This window comes from Saccopteryx bilineata, chromosome 9 (assembly GCF_036850765.1).
Source record: "Saccopteryx bilineata isolate mSacBil1 chromosome 9, mSacBil1_pri_phased_curated, whole genome shotgun sequence".
NCBI classification, from domain to species: Eukaryota; Metazoa; Chordata; class Mammalia; order Chiroptera; family Emballonuridae; genus Saccopteryx; species Saccopteryx bilineata.
The window spans coordinates 96,745,173-96,763,579 of record NC_089498.1 but is presented as its reverse complement, the minus strand read 5'-3'; the positions used below and the strand labels follow the sequence as shown (position 1 = coordinate 96,763,579).

General features: G+C 35.1%; 2 long non-coding RNA genes across 2 annotated transcripts in view; one reads left to right on the top strand and one right to left on the bottom strand.

Moving 5' to 3' along the window:
* The window catches only part of LOC136312526 (uncharacterized), a 63,147-nt gene that overhangs the window by 31,432 nt on the left and 13,308 nt on the right, over positions 1-18,407 (bottom strand). The window contains exons 3-6 of the long non-coding RNA XR_010727007.1: positions 17,595-17,716; positions 13,371-13,434; positions 12,351-12,479; positions 7,912-8,041 (exon numbers count right to left, since the gene is read on the bottom strand). This is a non-coding gene — a long non-coding RNA (uncharacterized lncRNA). The remainder of the gene's footprint in view (positions 1-7,911; positions 8,042-12,350; positions 12,480-13,370; positions 13,435-17,594; positions 17,717-18,407) is intronic.
* Positions 4,152-6,060, top strand: LOC136312527 (uncharacterized). Its single transcript, XR_010727008.1, has 2 exons — positions 4,152-4,270; positions 5,749-6,060. It is a non-coding gene; the product is annotated as an uncharacterized lncRNA (long non-coding RNA).

The following is an 18,407-nucleotide window of genomic DNA, read 5'->3' as shown; positions in this document are numbered from 1 at the left end:
CCTCTAACTACCTTCTATACTGACTCATTTCTAGGCTTTTAATTGCATTCTTTCACATATCCCCTTTTCTTGTAAATCTCCTCCAAGGCACAAACTATGCATCAAACTCTTCAAAATGTGTTTTCTATTTGCTGATTCCTGGCTACTTTTCCCTAGTATATACTCCCTTAGCACCATTCACTGATCTATCTTATAGCATCAGCCATGTTATATGACAATAATCCGATTCATTATCCTCCCCAGCTACTGTTAGGGGCAGTCTCCACTTGTCATGTAGATCTAATAGCCATCTTTCTTTGCTCTGTTCTGCTCTGTCCTGACCTTGACAGGCTGAGTCAGCTAGGCCCCCTTGCTCCTCTGCCTCTGCTTTGTTTCAACCACAGGGAGACATTGGCAGGATTTGAGAGATAGATGCCCTCCTGTCTTTGCTGCTTTGGCTACAGTTCTGGCAAGGGCTACATTCCTTTAAAGCTACAGCTCTTAAAGCTGACCCATCTATCATAGTTTCAACACTCACAGGGATCCAACAATATCTTGCCTCCTCTTGCTCCTTCAGGTAAAGAGGAAGTAGCAGCTTCCATCCCTTGTTGGATTCTTTCAACCAGGCTACCATCACCATAGATACTTCCCTCATTAACCCTCATCATTTAAACACTTTTAGTGAATTATCTGTTTACTGCTGAGACCGTGACTAATAAACTTACTGTCCACTTCTTGAGAAAATGTAGGATATCTTAAAAATGTAGTCATCTAGCCTATAATTGGTATTCAACAAATATTTACTGAAGAAGCAATGACTAAACCAATGCTCAACAAACTTAAATAAGGTTCACGTTGTAAATATTTTAGGTTTTGCAAGATACATGGTTTCTGTCATAACTCTTCAACATTGCAATTATAGCAGACATGCAACCATAACAAATACAAATGAGTGTGTCTGTGCTCTAATAAAACTTTCTTTACAAAAACAGGTGACAGGCCAGATTTGACCATCAGGCCTTAATGTGCCAACCCCCAGAGTAAACATATAAAATACAATTATAAAAGTGTGTACTTTTTAAAATTTAATTTATCATAAATATACCTATTATATGAGTAAACATACAGAACAAGCTAACAAAGAAAAAAAAATTCATGAGCAATCAAAACTAGAAATTAATTTTGTGTTCACTTACTGTATTTATACATAGGATATATAACATACTATATTAAATAAATAAGTATAGTTGTATGTCATGCATTACAAGTGTTATATTAATATGGATATATTTCTAGAAATAAAATCATGATGAATTACAGAATATAAGAAAAACATGCATTGAATCATTAAAAATAGTTAAGAATAATTTCCCTTGACTTACAATATTTTTAACATTATAACTTTGAGCAGCTTAAACTGTATTACTTTTTATCAGAATATCATTATAGTATAAATATATACCTGATTTGTCTTTAAACTCCACTGAAAAATATTGACATTTTTGTAGGCTAACTTCCACTCTAACACGTGCTAAACCTTTGTTTTTTTTTCTAAAAATGAAACAGTCTAAAGTTAAACATGTCCTAAAATTAAAAAAAATAATAATTAGAAAGTAATGTATGAGAACAATGTAAACTAAAAATTATACTGTAAGAGAGATCTTAAAAGTTCTCATAAGAAAAAATATAACTATGATTGGAGACAGATATTAACGAGACAGTGGTAATCATTTTGCAATATATACAAATATATATTGTACACTTGAAACTAACATGTTATATGTAAATTATACCTCAATGAAAATTTGTAGTTATGCTCAACAGAAATATTAACTACAGTACTTTATAAAAATTAGTCACATTTCCATTCCTCCCACCTCCTACATGTAATCAGTTACCAAATTCCATTCATCCTTCCTCTTTCTTCACTTCTTATCTTTACTGTAATTCTATGAAGTCAGTAACTCATCACTGTTCATTTCTAGATTCTGACCTTCTCCAGTTCTCCCCTCCAAAACTAAGTCACAATTAAACTTATTGAAAATCTGACCACATCGTTTCATGTCTTAAAATCTGATGATTCTCTTCCACATACAGGAGAATGTATAAGCTCACTACCAGTGTTCACAAAGTTCACCATGACTTTCCCCAACCTTATAGTCCAGCCTCACCTAGCCTCATTCTCACCCTATCACTTTATATTTCAGCAAGCTCTATGACTTGTCAATTCTTTTTAAAAAATTTTATTTAGAAAATTAAATTTGCCCTGGCCGGTTGGCTCAGTGGTAGAGCGTCGGCCTAGCGTGCGGAGGACCCGGGTTCGATTCCCGGCCAGGGCACACAGGAGAAGCGCCCATTTGCTTCTCCACCCCTCCGCCGCGCTTTCCCTCTCTGTCTCTCTCTTCCCCTCCCGCAGCCGAGGCTCCATTGGAGCAAAGATGGCCTGGGCGCTGGGGATGGCTCTGTGGCCTCTGCCCCAGGCGCTAGAGTGGCTCTGGTCGCAACATGGCAACGCCCAGGATAGGCAGAGCATCGCCCCCTGGTGGGCAGAGCATCGCCCCTGGTGGGCGTGCCGGGAGGATCCCAGTCGGGCGCATGCGGGAGTCTGTCTGACTGTCTCTCCCTGTTTCCAGCTTCAGAAAAATGAAAAAAAAAAAAAAAAAAAAAGAAAATTAAATTTAACAGGGTGACATTGATCAATAAGAGTATATAGGTTTCAGGTAAACATTTCTATAGCATTTGAACTGTTGATTGTGTTGTGTGCCCTTAACCAAAAGTCAAATCATTTTCTGTCACCAGACATTTGTCCCTCTTTTCTTTTTTCACTTCAAATATCAATCTAGTTGTACAGGGTAAAATTTGTAAAATCCTAAATGGGTAATGAAAGTTTGAAGCATTCTATATGCAAAAAATAATTATTCTTATCCCATTCTGGCTGAGTCTATTTGCTCATTGGGATAAAATTTCCTAATTGTTACTAAGATACACAATCAATGCCACACACATATTACATATATAATATTTCTGACAGTACCTAGTGATACTAGAATAGTGTTTTTAAAGGCAACTAGGCAGCTGTGTTTAAAATCCAACAAAATTAGGAAATATTAATAAATATCAATGTAAAGTCCTATAAATTACTTAGTTGGACTATATCATGAAAGCCTGCCACAAATTAATTTAGGAAGTGGAAATAAAGTAGTAAAAGTCTCAATGCACATGCAGTATTGTACAAGGAGAGACACCATAGCAATGGGAAAATCATTCGGATACTACAGGGAGTTACCATAGTCTTGAACAAGCTAGCTTAATATAGGTAGTGCTCGACTTACGATCATGATTGGTTCCGACAGACCAGTCGTAACGTGATTTGGTCGTAAGTTCAGTAGGCTATATGTACATACTGTGAAATGATGTTATAAAAATCTTTAAGTCATATTTTATATTTTTTATTATTGTTATATATCATAATTTTCTTTGTTCATTTTATGCCATTTGTATCATATCTACATCATTTTGTTTCTTATTTTTACATTTGTCAGGTTTAAGTAAAATACTGCGTTACCAGTTTAACTGGCTTAACATTTGCAAAACATACAAAATTACAAAATACAGGTGCATACAAAAATACAAAATACAGGTGTAAAAAATACCATAGGAAACATTTTCCCAATTGCAAAACATATCAAAATATATATCCAAGACACAAAACACAAACTGCTCTACTGATTCTGGGATAACAGTTGGAATGGTGCACGCGAAGATGGTAGTGCTGCCGGAAGCTGGTCCGCAGTGTCGTACGCCCTGCTGGGTAATGCTGCGCTGCCAGAAGCAGAGCAGTTGTGGCTAGCAATTGTGGTCATAAAGTCAAACTGTCATAAGTTGCACAGGTTGTAAGTATATCAATACCTGTATCTGTCAGTCTTTGTCAGGGGTCGGGAAACTTTTTGGATGAGAGAGCCATGAACGCCACGTATTTTAAAATGTAATTCTGTGAAAGCCATACAACAACTTGTGTATGTTATGCATTATCCAATAAAAATTTGTTGTTGTCCCAGAGGACAGCTGTGATTGGCTCCAGTCATCCACAACAGGAACGTGAGCGGTAGGAAATAAATGGATTATAATACATGAGAATGTTTTATATTTTTAACATTATTTTTTTTTATTAAAGATTTGTCTGCAAGCTGGATGCAGCCATCAAAAGTGCTACATCTTGCTCACAAGCCATAGGTTACTGACCCCTGGTCTATGTGGATTTTTAATGCCTTCCAAACTGAGAAAAATAAAGGTAAGAAAATTATAACTTAAAGTCCACTCTAGAATTATGGTGATGCCATTAAAGTGCAGATGAGCAGTGAGGCCTACGTGAGGCAACAAGCAGCCTCATTAATTCCTGCTCAATTTAGTTAAGCACCAAAGTGGTGCTAGGTGCTGGGGTCTTGTTGAGGGAGAAAAAGAAAAGTGCGTGTATAATAAAAATAATGTGGCAATCGCTAGAATAAAGGTATTCCCAAATTTGAAGATGTTTGTAACATGTTATAAATGTCACAATAGAAGGGCATATGGGTCTGCTTTGAAGAATCAGGTTAAGTTTCTCTGGTAGATAAACCAGATCTAATTCCTGAAAGGCTGGCCAAAAAGAAAAAAAAAAAGACATCGTGTGTGTGCACTCTATAAATCATAGAACAAAATTTTATCAGGGTACAGAGAAAAAAGTAAGTATAATTGTAATTCGGAAAATGCAAATTGAAACCACAGCGAGATGTCATTTTATATCCCATAGATTGGCAAACATTAAGTCTGTGGCTCAATAGAAACTCAAAAATAAAATATGGAAATTATCTTGTAAATCAAACATGCACACACTTAATGTCTCAGCAACTCCACTCCGAAAGAAACTCTTGCGTAAGTATCATATGACGTGCTTCAGAAACTGTGATGTGTGTGTCCCATGTCACCGGAAGTAGTACTGTATATGAGCGATGCCGCACTTTGCAGCGCCACCACATAGAGCACTCCAGGAGCACAGGATGCAGATGCATCTTGTGCTCCTCTCACTAACCACCAATGAAAGAGGTGCCCCTTCCGGAAGTTTAGCAGGGGTCGGATAATTGGCCTCATGGGGCCAAATGTGGCCCACGGGCTGTAGTTTGGGGACCCTTGGTCTATATTCTCTGCATGATACACAGCAATCTAATATTTAGGAAAAATATAAAACTCTGTAGAAATCACATTAAAATATACTTGTATACCTCTGAAGAGTTACCTAGCATTTATGTAACATCTTGTAATTTAAATAATCATATCATATTATAAATGTCACAAAATTTAATCTGGCAGTTGTCATCACATTTCATATTATGAAGAATTGATGTTTCTAAAAAGAGTGAGTGCTCAAATCTTAGTTACCTTCAATGCAAATGGGACCAGCTGACAGCCTGTTAATTTGCAGAATTCTACCCATTTGAACTGACATTAAGTGTCTCAAACTCTCTGTGGCCCTTTTGTATTTACCTAATTTCAATGGATTATTAAAATGAAAACAAACAGGAAATAAATACATATGTACTTCTTTCCATAGAAAGACACTAATATCCACAATGACTATAATGAGAACAGCTAAAAATTTCTGAGTATATGGACCAAATATGGAGCTAAACTCATTATCTCCTTTTTAATCCTCAGTATTCTGTGAGGTTACTACTATTAATACCTTAATTTCCAAGAGAGAAAAACTAAGGCCAAGTAATTTGTCTTTTTCTTGAGGTTACAAAACTTAAAAGCAGCAGCAGTGAAACTTGAACTAAGGACTACCTGAACACTCAATTGTTTCCAGAAAAATTAAGACAGTGAAACACAAAATTAGTTGTGCCTGACCTGTGGTGGTGCAGTGGATAAAGCGTCAACCTGGAAAGCTGAGGTCGCCAGTTCAAAAGACCAAGATGCCCAGTCAAGGCACATATGAGAAGCATGTACTCTGAGTTGATGCATCCTACTCCTCCTCACCCCTTTTTTCTCTTATTTTTTCTCTCTCCCCCCCTCTAGAAAATCAATTTAAAAATAAATTTAGTTGTATAATTCCTTGTTTGACTTTGCATCCTAGAGTCTTTGACAGAGACTGTATTGAATGAACAAATTACATTGTATTACACTATGAAAAAGGTAAGCTGTGTAAAAAATAGCACACTCCTCTAAAATACAGTAAAAATGAATCTTTTAGCAAAATCTGTACTTTAGTGGCCATATTTTTTTTTATTTTTTCAGAATATTATGTAAAAAAACTTCTGCCCAAATCTCAGGCCATATACCACAATATATAATTTATAAAACATCTTTCAATAAATATTTCTCTATAGAAGAATAGGTTATTTATTTTGGGCCAGTCAAATTGGTGTTTGTTACATTAAGCTACATATTACTTTAAAATTGTTATGGAAAACTAAAGGATACGTGAGGGATATATCAAAAGCTATTCATTTTTATCTGACAGTGTACATATTATTTTTCAATGTAAATAAATGTACACAGTTGAGCATCAAATTGATGCTCAATTTCAAGTAGAACAAGAGTATTCTACTTCATGATTTTATAATACATAAACTTTATTACAGACTGGTCTTACTTGTTTGTTCCATTAATTCTGTTTAATGAACACAGAGAAGTCCCTAAAATCAAGGTAATATCTTTTCATTTATATAATTTCCAGAATATAAAATAGCAAAACATTGGTGTGTGCTATAAAATATAGGTATGAATGTCATTTAGAATTTGTCTATAATTCATATAGTCACTAAGCTATTCAGAATTAGCAATCTAAAATTGATTATTTTTCCCTAAGTTATCTAATTAATGCCATGAAAAATAATCCTTTACTCTGTGACTAGTGAGGGCTTGTCACAAGTTAGAGATGCCAAATATAATTTGGATTTCACATGAAAAATGACTTATATTGATGAAAGGTATTCATTTCAATTTAGTAAAATTGTCCATTACCAACTTTTACCAAAAACATTTTCTACAAATCCTCTGTCATGTTGTGCTAACCATTTTTATAATAGATAATATAGGTAAGGTTGCTTTTCTTTCAGATTGCTAAAATTTGCACTTTATTAAAGCTAACTCAATTACTGGAAAAATGATAGAGATTTTTAAAATAGAGTGTATCCGTAAAGTCATGGTGCACATTTGATCAGTCACAGGAAAGCAACAAAAGAAGATAGAAATGTGAAATCTGCACTAAATAAAAGGAAAACTTTCCCAGTTTCATTATCTATTCAGTGCAGTTGGATGTGGGCTCACACACAGATTTTTTAGGGCTCCTTAGGTAGCTATCCCGTAGAGCCTCTACAGACTTGTCACTGACTGATGACCTACCAGAACGGGGTTTCTCCACCAAACTGCCGGTTTCTTTCAACTGCTTATCCCGCTGAGTAATGTTATTCCTATCTGGTGGTGCTTCATTATAAACACGGCAATATTCACATTGCACTTTGGTCACGGATTCGAATTTAGCGAGCCACAGAGCACACTGAACTTTCCTCTGTACCATCCACATCTCAACTGGCATGGCCGTGGGCTGCTCCGCTGTATACATGGTGTTACATTATCATCTGTGAATGCGCACATGCTGCCACATCATCCTACAGAAACTAGGAGGGTTTTCCTTTTACTTGGTGCAGATTTTACATTTCTATCGCCTTTTGTTGCTTTCTTGTGACCAGTCAAAAGTGCACCATGACTTTACGGACACACTGTATATTTTTAATATAGCATTAAAACTCATTTTTATTAAAAAAATCATAACTATTTTAAAAACAGACATGTTTACAACATTTTATACCATTAGACTTCCTATTACAAATACCTTAAACAACCAAACAAAACTACATAGACATTTATATGGTGCAGGGCACACATACATAAACATACCTTTGCTACTGTATCCAATTTTTCTGCTGTGGTGGGTGTACAGCACATATTGAGAACAGTTAGCCCCCCAAATAGAATTACTCCTTCTGATGGAATAATATTAATTATTGGCAGAAGACTCTTAGAGCACCTGTAATTTAAAATGTGCAGAAATGCTATATTCTTTTAAAATTTTTAAATATAGTTAGTATATAATCTTGTAATTGTTATATTAGTTTCATATGTACAACATAGTGATTAAACATTTTTATACCTTACAATGTGATCACTCTATTAATTCAAGTACTCATTTGTCATGTGCAAACTTATCACATTATTAGTTACATTTACCATCACCATTTTACCCGTCCCCTCCCTTCTGGTACACATCACCTTAGCCTCTGTTTCTATGAATTTGTTTTTGTTTTATTTTTTTATTATCCTTTAAAGTTACTGTTCAAAAGCTTCAATAGAAAAGTTTCCAGACTACTAGGAACCCCCACCAGGTACAAGGCATAAGATAATTCTTTAATAAATTTTCAAACACCAGATGCACGTATTGTTTGAATTTCAACAATGATTTGGACCCCTACCCCGGCAAACAGAACATTCAATAGGGGCATCTGACAATTCAAATAGAAAGCTGAAGTTTATTGTCTGAAGTGTTTTCAATACTGTATAAAACTTACAAGGATAAAATATATCTCTTAGAGAAGATGCCAAAGTTTTAGATACTATATCAGTAGTTTGGTTTTTCCCTGATCATAAAAACTGAAAGCAGTTAGTGATGAGGCAAGATGATAAAGTAATTGTCTCTTCTTTATTATTTCCTTGATTGCCTAATGTCTAAGATACTATGTTGACATTCAAAAAAGGAACTTACCAAGAGTTTATGGTGAGATTTGTCAGAGATCAATATAACCCTATCTACTACCATCCTTCAAACCAGAGTAACTTAAAGGGAAATTAGATATTTAAAGGAAAATTGGAAATTAAGATTTTGGATGATGAGGGAACAAACCACCTATAGATCTAACTCTGAAGCAAGAGTAGAAAAGGGTATCCTCATTTGCTTACTGAGGCCAAAGATGGCATGTTAGTACAAAACCTGAATGGAAGACCTCAAACGCTAACTTCTGTCACTGTTGGGAGATCTTAATAGGTTTTTCAGTAAAAACAAAACTCTCATCACCAATTTAAACACCGCCAACTCACAATTTAAATCAGGAGAAACTGTAAATACATTATCTTTAGAATGGTCTAGATCTAGATCTACGTCCCATTCTCTACCCTAAGAGTCCTGATGGCAGAGGAGAAAAGGAAAAGTATGTAATTAAGTATGAAACGTAACATCAACAATGTATATTTTTAAAAGTTGTTTTCTTCAAATCACTTATCTTTTGTTCAATATAAAAAAATCAGACAAAGAAAAAAAGGGGTAAGAGGAGAAAAAGGAGAGAAGTAAGAAAAGGAGAGAAATGAATGTTATGGGAAATTAAAAAGAGAAAAGTAGATTAAAAGGTATTTAGATAAGTCTCATATGAAGTATCTAAATATTAGCATTAGTAAATCTATAAAAACTAAAACATTAATGCCACGGTGTTTACAGAAAAACTAACTCAAATTATAATGTGATCTGATCTAAGATTCCAAGATTTTACATCACCTTGAAATAAGCATGGTTTGGTTCAACATAGTAAAGAATAACTGTGGGCTATTATTAAAGAGTATCCTTGGCTCCAAATACACGACTTTGGAGTTACTAGGCTAAAAAATAAGAGGAGAAAAGTGAAAATGCAATTGAAAAATAGTAAACATTTTTTACATCTCCCAGATAACTCAAATTTTTTTCAGCTTTATGGAAATTTTTAAAATATGAAGTGTTTTCAGATTTTTTTAACTTTTATTTTTTATTTCTTGTGTTGACATGGTTTCAAGTATCCCACTCAATATAACACCCTCTACCCACCCCCGCATCATGCCCCTCTTGCCCCATGCAAAGTCTCTTTCCACCTCCATTTCCCCCCATTTTTCCCCCTCCTCATACCTCCACCTCCCCCTCTCCCTCTGGCTATTTGCTACCCTGTTGTCTGTATATATGTGTTATGTATATGTGTTTTTGACTAATCCCTTCACCGTGGAATCAGATTTTCTGGTGTGCTTAAGAGAAAGAAAAATAGAATAGAATATTTAAATTGTACTCCTAAAGTGAGGGAGGCAGGAGTAGGATAGATCCATGGAGAAAGAAAATTCAGGACTGAGAACCATGTAGATTAATCACTGAAGATGTAAAAAATCATCTACTCAACTATGTACAGTGTTACTACGTGCTACGCAAAAGGACAGAGTTCAAGGCTCACTTAATCCTGACCAGGTGGTTTCACAGTGGAAAGAACATAAGATGGGATGCAGAGAACCCAGGTTCAAAACCCCAAGGTCGCCAGCTTGAACACGAGCTCATCTGGTTTAAGGAAGGCTCGCCAGCTTGAACACAAGGTCTCTGGCTTGAGCAGGGGATCACTAGTTCTGCTGTAGTCCCCCACCCCAGTCAAGGCACATATGAGAAAGCAATCAATGAACAACTAAGGTGCCACAACAAAGAATTGATGCTTCTCATCTCTCTGTTTCTATCTGTCCCTCTCTGTCTCTGTCACACAAAAAATGCTCATTTAAGTATGGGAAATAGTGTACCAAATGCATGTTTCTACCAGAAGTCTTAATATGTGGATAATGTACACTTTGCTTATCTGAGAATGGGGAGGGAGTTTACTGTGATTCACAGAATGACTTAGGCATAGAACGAACTCACCTCATTCCACACAAATCATTTCATAGAACTAGTATATCATAAAACACTTTTTGAAAATTTGGTATTGTCCAGCTCTCCCATTCAACAAGAAAGCAAACCATAGACAAAGGCAACTAGAACCCAAGTTTTTCAATTCATCATTCAGTGCTCTTTACACCAGAATCTATTGTCTTGATCTATAATATATTATTTCTATTGTCTTAGGAGATTTTAGTACATTCTTGTAATTATATGAATAATATGGCATGGGCAAATAAAATAATTTTCAAACAAAGCTAACAAAAGAGGAAATGGTCAAATTCTTCATAAATCAATGACAATTTATGTTGCTCCATCTTTACTTGTTTAAAAGCAAGACTTCACACAGTCAATTTAACATTAAAGGCTTCAAAAGTTTACCAAAAACAAATCTAATTTATTATTCTGACATGTCAAATTTTAATTTTTAACCAACCCTTGTGCAAGAAAAGCATAAAGCAAATTTTATTAGAGGGTAACAGCAAAGGCTGTGGAGACAGATATATCTGAAAACAAATTCCAACTAGGGCACTCCACTGCATGTGTAAACTTGTATTAGTTAATTATCCACTCAAACCTTCCATTTCCTCGCCCATCGAGTTATTAGTATATGCCTATAGAGCTGTCATAAATATGACATGAAATAACATGAATATCATTTAGTATCATACCTGACACTGTAACTACTCAATAAAATGCCAAATCTATATTACCAAGTCCCTCATCTTTTATCCATCAGAATAAATACACATGGGGTAAGTGTGTGAGCAAATTTATATTAGTAGACTTCTCAAACACAAAACAGTGAAGGTGGTAGGACTCAGCTTATTACGAGCTCAGTGCAGTGGAAATGCCCTACAAACTTCTGACTGCCACTTGCCATCACTAAAAATAAATGAATCTATTATCTCTTAAGGCTGTAAATTCTTTCATAGCTGAACTATGTAAGAGCATGATCATGGCATAGAGATAAGAGACAGGGTTTAGTAAAACAGCATTTGGCTTGTGTTAAATTACTAAGAACACAGGAAGGGAGATTTGGCATACAAGCAGATTCCTAGTGACTAAAGAGGCATGAAGTCAAGGATTTCTAGGCCCACCACAGAAAGTAAGTTAAAATTATATATTGCAGCTCTTACTTTACTCACGGTTACACTCCAAGAAATATATTCTATAAAAATAAGAATTTCCATACTTCCTTGCCATATAAATTACATGGTCTATGTCACACTAATTACTAATTATTACTAGAATACCAAAAATGCAACATAGTAGGGCAAAAACGTAATTTTCTCTGTTTTTCTTTGGCATCTATTAATGAAGAAATTTAATTTCAAGTGGCTCTCATGGTATTATAGATGTATAGGGGCTCTAACAACAATCTAGGGTTATTGGCCCAAAAGTCTTGGATTTCTAAATTAATTCTAGATAACAACTCATTTCTTGGCAAAGTCTTTACTTACAATAAAGAAATGGCTCCAAAAAGATGCTAACGTAATTCGGTTAACAAGTATAACATGCAAAATTAGTTTTTGTTAACATAATATACATACCTAACTGCTCGATGCACATATGTATACCTAACCAATTTAGAGCCCTCAAAATAAAAGTCATATTCAACAAAAATTATTACCTGTGCGACACATTTTAGTGGCAGACTGTCTCCCTTGTCAATGCAAAAAACAAATTCTCCTTTCAGGAGAACTGAAGCCTGTCTCCCATATGACTTCATATTTCAATGAGAAGTATGGTTTAACAGTGCCTACAGACAATGTAGAGAGAAGTCAGTTTCACATTTTAATTATATTTATTTTTTAATATCCAAAATAAGAGATGGCATACAAATATAACAATATATAACACAGTGGTAGTCAACCTGGTCCCTACCACCCACTAGTGGGCATTCCAGCTTTCATGGTGGGCAGTAGTGGAGCAACCAAAGTATAAATAAAAAGATAGATTTAACTATATTAAGTTGTTTTATAAAGATTTATTCTGTTAAACTTAGCGAAAATCTGACATAAAGTACTTGGTAAGTAATTATTATTATATGCTTTAACTTGCTGTAACTCTGCTTTATAAATTTTATAAAGTAAAGCTACTTCCCTACTTTATAAATCACTATTACTGTGGAACCAGTGGGCAGTTAGAAAATTTTACTACTAACAGAGATACAAAAGTGGGCAGTAGGTATAAAAATGTTGACTACCCCTGATATAACACATTATTTAAATTACACTGAAAGGATAGGTAAATGCTAAATGAGGGATTATCAAATGAGTCAGACCTATAGAGTTTGATTAAAATGTAAAATGCATACTTTGTTTTCCATTTTATAAGGCAGATGAAAATATTTGACAAAAAGTATACCAATATTTATAAAAAAACAGAAATTTATCAGTGAAGCAAACACTCTAGAATTAGAGATGGCTTTATACATACACAGTCAAAAACCATTTGCAATCCCTGAATAAGAGTTCCCTTGATGTTTCCCAAACTCAGAAATACTTGCTAACATCACACACTCATTACTCAGTTTCCAGAGAGAGCAGTTACCAGAGGCATTTTTAAATGTTCTCATCCCTACAAATATAAGTTCTGATAGAGCTGCTTTATCTGCTTAATCATTTCCTTTAAAGTAAGAAAATAATACCTGATGGAAAGAATAAGTCAGAACTTCTTCCTTATTGATCAGGATCACCTGAGATTCAAAAACACTGCATAATGAAAGGAGAGATGAGTGATTATCACAAACTTGACCTTGGGTCAGGTTGACTTTTAGGTGATGGCAGTTTCCTCAATCTTAAAAAAGATATAGTGCCTACCTCCTATGACCATGAAGGAAGACAACAATACATGTAAAAAAATTAACATAGTGTGTGATGCCCAAAAAGCACCCAGTGTCAATTATTATTAATATTCTTGAATGTCAATACTTTAGTAGACACAGTAATTTATAAAAATAATAGAAACTACTCCTGAAACAGCTAACAGTCTAGGTCTAGTGGGAGGCCACCAGGATTATATTTGTCTATAAGTAACAAAAAGTCCTGCTACAACAAGTTAGTAGATAGGGTTTTGTTTCTTATTAAGTTAGAAGTCCACTAATAAGTATTCCAGAGCTGCCTTAACAGGTTGACAAGATCTTCAAGGAGCATGGTTTCTTCTAGTTTCCCACACTACCATTCCTTACTGTGTGGCCTTCCTCAGTGTAGAAAGGTATCATAGAAGAGTGGTTAAAAGAGCACAATTTCTAGGGTCAGACTCCTTGGTTCAAATTTAAACTCTGTGACTTACTTGCTGAGACCATGGACAATCTTAACCTCTGTAACACAATTTTCTCATATATAAAATGGGAATAATAATTGTATCTAATGCAGAGAATCGTTGAAGGGGATTAAGTAAGCTGAAATATGCAGAAATACTTCAAACAGTGACTGGCACAAAGAAGGGGAGTAGAAATAGAGGAAATTTCTGTCCATATCTTATTGGCAAGGTGCTTGGGAGAAGAGATTTCTGGTTCCCCACACAAAATGAAGGTGCTGCTAGAAAGGGAAATGGATACCAAGTATGGGCTTAGCAACATCTACCACAACTGGAGATGTATAGAAACAAACAGTTCTAGGCAATATTAAAGAAATACAGAGTGGGAGCTGAAAAGAAGGGAAAGGGAGTTCCAATTAATCCAAGAAAGTAGAGAAAACCTCATTTAAGGAGATGGCATTTGAATGGTGACTAATGGCCGAACAGGAAATTTGAAGGAGGACAAAGCTTGGGGAAGAGAGTGTGTCTGGTAAAGAATGTGAGGGAAGTAACAGAGACGTAGAAGATTCAACACTACATATAAAGACACTAGAAAAGGGAACAGGAGAAATATTTAAATTGGGTATCCAGACTGAGCAAAGCTGGGATAGGCAGGGCAGGTATTACAAATGAATTGAGAAAGATAGTGAACCAATTCCGAGACAAGTTTGAAGACTGACTGAGTGGACTCAAAGTTTCAGTAAGGTTAAAGACAGTAAGAATGAAAACAAAACAAGCAGGAACATGAACAATACCTAATAAAACATTGTATTAGAAGCCAACTGTATCTTAAAAACTATCAATCAGCTCTTAAATTCTTCCTTTACAATATCCACTAACCAAACACAACCCAAAATACACCACCCCTCAGGAAGGAAGAGCAATCAGAACATAAAATTTAATTTAGAACTATTTATTTTGCTTTACAAAAACACATAGAAAGATATGATTAAATGTATTATCTGAGATGCAAAAACCAAAATAGGAAAAATAATCTAAGAAAAATACTTTGCTCAAAATTCATTTTCTATTTATAAAAACAAGCAAAAACAAATTAAGTAATTATATTTATTCTGAGCATCAAAAAATGACACAAGAAGCCCTGGCCGGTTGGCTCAGCGGTAGAGCGTCGGCCTAGCGTGCGGAGGACCCGGGTTCGATTCCCGGCCAGGGCACACAGGAGAAGTGCCCATTTGCTTCTCCACCCCTCTGCCGCACTTTCCTCTCTGTCTCTCTCTTCCCCTCCAGCAGCCAAGGCTCCACTGGAGCAAAGATGGCTCCTTGGCCTCTGCCCCAGGTGCTAGAGTGGCTCTGGTCGCAACATGGCGACGCCCAGGATGGGCAGAGCATCGCCCCCTGGTGAGCAGAGCGTCGCCCCCTGGTGGGCGTGCCGGGTGGATCCTGGTCGGGCGCATGCAGGAGTCTGTCTGTCTCTCCCTGTTTCCAGCTTCAGAAAAATGAAAAAAAAAAAAAAAATGACACAAGAAAAATCTATGTATATAAATTATGTATAGTTTCTTCAATGCTATCTCAAATAGGTTTAAGTGTGTATCATTTGTGTTCTAAAAAGATAAAAAATACTTGAAGACTACTGTGATTACTCATATAAACACTGTATTTGGAATTAAATGTCAATGTGTTTTTGTGCTTTGACTTAAAAAATTCTAACAGATGTTATGAGCAGCCTAGAGAAAATAAATACTAAAATCTCCCTGTAAAAATAAGTTCTAAAGATCATGAGAAGCTTAATTGGTGTTCTAGTTTATAATATTGTAATTCCACTTCTATCTTGACAAATTCAGCACCCAGCCATTTCAGCCCTGGTTAGGATGGAGAATCATGGAACAGTGCAGTGTGCTGTGCCTTTCAGATGTCTGCAGTTCTATGTCAGAACCTGTAGCAGGAACACAGTTAATACAACTAGTACTATTTGATAGCTATTCCAAAAACAACAGCAACAAAAAAATAAATCTGGAGATTTACCTAGAACCACTGAAATGTGCATAAATAGTTTTTCTTTTTATGATTATTTACTCAGCTTTGCCCTAGATTGGGATAGGACTCAATATTTTCAGTATTAATAACAAAGAAAAAAGAACTTAGTCAAATAAAGCTGCTAAATAATAACAGAAGTATACTTCAACTGTTTAATAAATAATCTGGATTGTCCTAAATCAATCCAGGTTCACAAAAGATTAAATATGGCTGTATCAATGATATCTAACTCCAGTGAAGGAATAGTCTTATTCTTCCACTTATTAAGTTTGTAAACATCTCTACTTATGTCTACATTAAAATTAAGTGAATTTAAATTAACACTTAAGTTTGTTTACAGCACTCCCTGTTGCAAACACTGGTAGAGTTATATAAAAGTTGTGATTAGGAAATAACTGATACTGACAGAAATATACACCTAACTCAAGATTGATACAAACTAGAATTCCTCTGTGATCTGGTAGTCTATATAGATCACAAATGAAGGCTATTCCTAAATTAGAGATAAAGAAGGAGGGAAAGAGGAATGGAAAAGAGAAGAGACAGAGAAGGTCTGAGGTTGGATGGCAGGAAGCATGATAAATTGTTATTGCCCTGAGGATACTTTGAGAAAAAAAAGACAGCCCAAACACAATAAGCAAATTTTTCTAAAAAAGTAGCTATCTATTTTTTTGGCACCTACTCTACAGAAGGAGTTTTCATATATTTAATCTTTATGAGATATAGTAGTCTCTTCATTTTACACATAAAGAACCTAGTGCTTATAGAGTACTCTCCTAAGATCACAAAGGCAGTGAAAAGCTATGACTGGTTTTAAAATCAGGTCTATCTGACTCCAAAGTTTTAAATTTCTCTTGCAGAATTGGACTTCAGCTGGTTATAAAACACCACGTGACTCACTGTAGATATAAGGATCCAGACCTTTCCATCTAGCTAGAAAGTCATGACATGTAAATAAAACAAAGATACCATATTCATCACTCTGCTAACTTGCCATTTTATTTCTTTAAATGATAGCTTGTGTCCTCATCTGATCTTCACAGCACATCACAATTATGTTTGCAAAATCTGATAGGCTACTAGGTAAGTGACAGTTTAGTAGTTACCAGGGATTAGTTTTGTAACGGGCACATTATGCAGAATTAAAAATTTCAGGAAATGGCAGAAGCAAGGTTAAGAGGATAATGAATACAAGGGGCCATCTAAAATGTTAAGTCTGAGATTATTTTCTATTAATTATAAATTTTTTTAAATGACAGTTTGAAGTTCTTAACTTTGTTAATCAGACTTGATTACCTGTATTAAGTATTGACTATAAAGAATTTGTGCATCCTTATAAAATAATTCACAATCTAACAAAATGTAACTCATTCTGAATCATACCTTATCATCATGAAACTAAAACTAAACAAAAACAAATACTGAGTTCATCTGTATCTGTGATGGTTAACTTTATTTATCACCTGGTCAGGCTATGATGCTTAGCTGTTTGGGCAAACATCAGTCCAGATGTTGCTGTGCAGGTATTTTTTAAGATATGATTAACATTTAAGTCAACAGACTGAGTAAAGCAGATTACCTTACAAATGTGGAAAGCCCTCATTAAATAAGCTGAAAGTCTTAAAAGAAGAGACTGAGGTCCCTTTGGATTGAAGATTGCCACATCAATCCTTTCCAGAGTCACCAGCCTGAAGGCTTGCCCTAAAGATTTCAAAATTGAAAGCTTATACAATCGTTTAAGCCAATTCCTTAATCTCTCTCTCTCACACACACACATACATATATACACACACAGATACACACATATGTTAGAAGTATATAGAGGGATATTTCCTATTGTACCCATTTCTCTAAAGAACCCTCATATAGGATCTATATATTTAAATCAAACTTATGCATGTTTTCTGTATGTAAAAATAAATCTCCAGATGACCATATCAAATTTACTTGTATGTTCTCAGCACCCCTATACAGTACATACTCAATAAATGATTAATGCCTGAATATGTGAATAAATGAATGGATTTATGTTTTGGGGGCAGCATAGGTCTTTTATAAAATGGAATATACCACATTCTGAGTCTATTCAGGTAGAACTGTATGGTTTAGGTACAGTTAATAAGAACAAAGTTGCAGTCACAAAGTAGATCTTAAACAATTCTGGATGCAAAAATCTTTACCAGGCCCTAATACAAGCTTTTTGAACCAAATGTAGTTAAGTGAGAAAACATTACCCCTACCCCATTAAAGAAGAACCTCAGAATTATAGAATTTAGGGAGTTTTCCTTAGATTATACCTAAGAGGGAAAAATATACATCCCAGTTTTAAATCTGTGTTTTCTTTTAGCAGGTATATGTCATAACTATAACCCAGAACCTGAAGCCTTACTAT